Here is a 5,264-nt window from a genome sequence, read left to right on the forward strand (position 1 = left end):
CCTTTTATCACATGTATTGTGTGTTCTCTTACGTTAATGGTATTCGACAGCCATTACACTTCTTACATTAGTCAAATTTGATAGCCATGAGAATACAAATTAATTACTATTTAACTGCGTCTAATTTGTACCCAAAATTTATGTGTGGCCACCACTAACCAGTGTACGAGTACTAGTCAGTAAATGTTTTCTTGATTTAAACTCTAATCCTCTTGTTTTGTCAACTCTGTTATTCCTACCAGATATATCCACTCATTTCACTTATTCATACGCAGTCCATTCACATTAATATGACCACCGACTGTGTTTGACGCCAACAGCACTAACAGTGGAGAGTATGTAAAGTGTGTCAGGGGTCACGGAAAACAGTGCAGTCGTTGTCGTAATGTGGAGATGGAGTGACCTATCCGACTTTCAAAGGGGGATGATCATGGAATTTCGGTCCAAGGGTGGAACCATTCCCGAGGTGGCTAAGTTTGTAAGGCGTTAAAATGCCGTCGTGGTTTCAATATTTCATACAAGGCAAAATGGTGCTATCCAAAACCGGGGCTGAGGCAAATGATGTAACATGGGCCATAGATGACAGCTCTGTGGAGATGTGTACAGGCGAATATACGTGCCACTGCTGAGCATCTGACCGCCGAGATGAAACAAGGGGCAGGGAGCAGTGTCTCCTCAACGACAGTTCAGCGAGTGTTGCTGTGTACGGGCCAGCCCAGCAGGGGCTTGGTTAATACACTCATGATGACTGCTGTTCATGTCGACGAGGGTTGAAATTTGCACGTCAGTACCGCATCTGGAAGTCCTCTGAAAAGCGACAGGTGGCCTTTCCAGAGGAGTCACGTTTTATGCTCCATCGGACAGATGGCCATTGGCGTGAAACGATGGCCGCCGACGTGAAATATCTGAAAGAAAACACTATCTAACAATCATCGTAAGGATCCAGGCCCGAGGACAGAGCGTTGTGGTCCGGGATATGTTTTCGTGGCATCTCCCGGGTGATCTCGTCATTCTGCAAGGCACAATGGATCAACAAGGTGCAACGGCCTTGCCACAGTGGATACACCGGTTCCCGTGAGATCACCGAAGTTAAGCGCTGTCGGCCGTGGTCGGCACTTGGATGGGTGTCCGTCCAGGCTGCCGTGCGCTGTTGCCATTTTTCGGTGTGCACTCAGCCTCGTGATGCCAATTGAGGAGCTACTCGAGTGAATAGTAACGACTTCTGTCAAGAATACCATCTTAAGACCGGGAGAGCGGTGTGCTGACCCCATGCCCCTCCTATCCGCATCCTCCACCGAGGATGACACGGCGGTCGAATGGTCCCGGTAGGCCACTCGTAGCCTGAAGACGGAGTACAATGGATCAACAAGGGTGTGCATCTATACTTGGTGCTGTCGCACAGCTCGCAGTGTGCATACATGTTTCGAAGAGTATCAGGATAGGTTTACCGTAATTCCATGGTACCAAACCCCCCACTCGTTCGACCTATACTTGAGTATTGCTCATCAGTGTGGGATCCGTACCAGATCGGGTTGACGGAGGAGATAGAGAAGATCCAAAGAAGAGCGGCGCGTTTCGTCACAGGGTTATTTGGTAACCGTGATAGCGTTACGGAGATGTTTAACAAACTCAAGTGGCAGACTCTGCAAGAGAGGCGCTCTGCATCGCAGTGTAGCTTGCTCGCCAGGTTTCGAGAGGGTGCGTTTCTGGATGAGGTATCGAATATATTGCTTCCCCCTACTTATACCTCCCGAGGAGATCACGAATGTAAAATTAGAGAGATTAGAGCGCGCACAGAGGCTTTCAGACAGTCGTTCTTCCCGCGAACCATACGCGACTGGAACAGGAAAGGGAGATAATGACAGTGGCACGTAAAGTGCCCTCCGCCACACACCGTTGGGTGGCTTGCGGAGTATAAATGTAGATGTAGATCTAAACACATTCGACAATATGTGAGACAACCTCGATAGCGCTGTTCGCGGCTTGGATCATCAGCCTTAAAACCTACAAAAGGGGCCACGGCAATAGAATCTTCATCCCTGTCGATATCTTCCAGATCTTCACTGACCATCTTCCAGGTCGTCCGCGCTACAAAAGGGTATTAATCAGCCTTTTGACAGGTGGTCACATTAATGAAACTGGAGTGTGTATATTATTCGAGTACCAGTCTTCTTAAAAGCGTTAAGGGTCACTTCAGTAATAAACGTATGAACATTCGGTTGTTGCCGGCCGCTGTGGCCGAGCGGTTCTAGACGCTTCAGTCTGGAACCGCGCTGCTGCTACGGGTACAGGTTCGAATCCTACCTCGGGTATAGATGTTTGTGATGTCCTTAGGTTAGTTAGGTTTAAGTAGTTCGAAGCCTTGGGGACTGATGACCTCAGCTGTTAAGTCCCATAGTGCTTAGAGCCATTTGAACCATTAGATTGTTGGTACATTACCGACTTCTATGATATAATAAAGAGTCAAGCCAACAAATTAGGTGCTACTTTGCTCACACCGATAGCGGCCAATAAAACCACTCTGTGTTAACAGGTCTCCTAGCGTACTTTCATGGTTCGATGAGTACTATGACTAGCCGTCTAAGGAGCCGTCTGTAATCCCATAGAAAATATGTGGGTCTGTTTCGAAAATGGTTGAAACACAGCAGCCAACATCCTCGTAATTTGGCAGCTTCACAAATCTCACCATCTTTCAGTGGCCTCAGCTGGGTATGGCTCACCTGAAGAAACTTTTGTATTCTCTTCCTCGCCGAACTAAGGCTAGCGTGGACTTAGCATGATGTCTCTTGAGGGTGGCAAATGTTACGTGCTTTGTGTCTTTTTCTTACTGTACAAACTGGTGCTAAAAATACATCCATTCATATTTTAACGAGCATTTACTTTTGCTTTTTCATCTCTACTGGTGTTTATAAAAGACAGCTGTAGGTTACTGTTTCTCATTAAACCAATCTGTAGGAAACCACATATGTACTAGTCTATTTGTCGACGCCACGTTCAACCTAAATTGCCTTTGTTTCCGTACGAAATGAGCAACTTTCGTACCTGCAAATTCTGCCAAAGCTTATGTTGATAATAGAGAGAGAAATAATAAAGGGCTGTTGTGCGCAACATGATTTTAGAAAAGACCTGATTTTTTGATGCATTAAACTTTTAGAAATTTCTTCCGATGACCGTCAGTCAGCTAATTACTTTGTAGGAACGTGACTTATATCTGGCCGACCTCCACAGCCTTAGATTTGTGTTATTGCCTCGTAAACCAGACATGCCTATACTGTGAGTTAGTGTCTCCATTCCAACATCTCTTTAATGATCGGAATGAGTGAATGTATGTGTGTTAGTAGCTATATATAAAAACAGATAGTTTATGAAACTTTCAATTACTAAAATATAAATGTCAATATGAATAAAACTGATGACTATAAAGCTGAATGAAGACTCGTTTAATCCGCTACATCTGTATTTATTGAAGTCTTTGTAACCTCGCACTACCAGTTTCGCAACATTTTTAGTTGCGTCTTTTGGTGCATCTATTGCTGTTACATGTAGCTTTTGCCGTTTGCAATTGGCGAGGTGTAATGGCCGATGGTGACCCGCAGTGTCCTCAGCGGGTCAGGGTCGACCATTATACCTTGTAAATCATGAAATACAGTAGCTCCATATACACTGATCAGCCAGAACATTATGACCATCTCCCTAACAGCCGGTATGTCCACCTTTGGAAGGCATAACAGCAGCAATTCAGCATGGCATGGAAGCAATGAGGTCTTAGTAAGTCGCACGAGGGAGCTGGTCCCACATCTGCATGCAGAACTCACCTAAATACAGCAAATTCCGAGGAGGGGGGCCATGAGCTCTGACACAACTTTCAGTCACATACCAGATGTGTTCAGTCGGGATGAGAACTGGCGAGCTGGGGGGGAGGGGGGGCACCACATCAATTGGAACTCGTCACTGTGTCCCTCAAACTATTCCATGCCGGCCGGAGTGGCCGAGCGGTTCTAGGCGCTACAGTCTGGAGCCGAGCGGCCGCTATGGTCGCAGGTTCGAATCCTTCTTTGGGCATGGATGTGTGTGATGTCCTTAGGTTAGTTACGTTTAATTAGTTCTAAGTTCTAGGCGACTGATGACCTCAGAAGTTAAGTCGCATTGTGCTCAGAGCCATTTGAACCAAACTATTCCATCACACTCCTTGCCTAGTGACATGGCGCATTATCTTGATGAAAAATGTCACTGCTGTCGGGAAACATGATCGTCATGAAGACGTGTACGTGGTCTGTAACCAATGTACGATGTACCTTGACCGTCGTGGTGCCTTTTACGAGCTACACTGGACCCATGGATGGCTATGTGAATGTTCCCCAGAGTGTAACGGAACCGCGGCCAGCTTCTCTCCACCCAACAGTACAGGTGTCAAGGATCTGTTCCCCTGCAAGACGACGGCTTAGAGACCCTCCCACGCCCATCCACATCATGAAGAAGGTATCGGGATTTATCAGACCATTCAATGCTCTGCCACTGCGCCAAGGTCCAGTGCCTACGGCCACGTGTCCATTTCACTAGTAGTTGCCGGTGTCGTGGTGTTAACATTGGTACTTGCATGGGTCGTCGGCAGCCGAGGCCCATCGTTAGGAGTGTTCGGTGCACTGTGTGTTCAGACGCACTTGTAGTATTGCCAGCATTAACGTTTGATGTTAGTTCCGCCACAGCTTGCCGAATGTCCTGTTTTTACTTGTCTGTCCAGCCTACGACGTCCGACATCTGTAATGAGGGGTGGCCACCCAACTCCACGACGTCAGGACGTGGTTTAATCTTGGTTTCGCCACTTGTTGAAGACGCCCGCCACAGCAACCTTCGAATGCCTGCCAAGTCGTGCAGTTTATGAAATGGTCGTGCCGAGCCTTAGAGCCATCACTATCTAACCACAGACAAATTTCACGCCTTAGCCATTCTACGCACGGACAGCACGCTCACTGATCCTACACGCTCTATGTGTATGTCCAACTAGCAGTCACTCCTCGCCAGGTGACGCTGCTATCGCCTGGATGGGTTTATTCGACAGTAAGTCGGCCGTCATAATGTTCTGGCTGAACAGTGGAACAGTGTAACCAGAAGATGCTACTAGAAATGTTGTGAGTCTACAAGGACTTCAATAAATACAGTTATAGTTGGTTAATGAGCTTTCATTCAGCGTATGAGTATGTTCATCAGCTCTATTCATTGTAACATCTGTATTTTACTGCTTTAATGTTCGGTAAACTATGTAT

General features: G+C 46.8%; 1 pseudogene; it reads left to right on the forward strand.

The window, feature by feature from the left end:
- The first annotated feature begins 1,038 nt into the window (after window positions 1-1,038).
- On the forward strand, window positions 1,039-1,156 carry LOC126189349 (5S ribosomal RNA; annotated as a pseudogene).
- Window positions 1,157-5,264: the final 4,108 nt, after the last annotated feature.

Source organism: Schistocerca cancellata, chromosome 5 (assembly GCF_023864275.1).
Source record: "Schistocerca cancellata isolate TAMUIC-IGC-003103 chromosome 5, iqSchCanc2.1, whole genome shotgun sequence".
Classification (NCBI taxonomy): domain Eukaryota; kingdom Metazoa; phylum Arthropoda; class Insecta; order Orthoptera; family Acrididae; genus Schistocerca; species Schistocerca cancellata.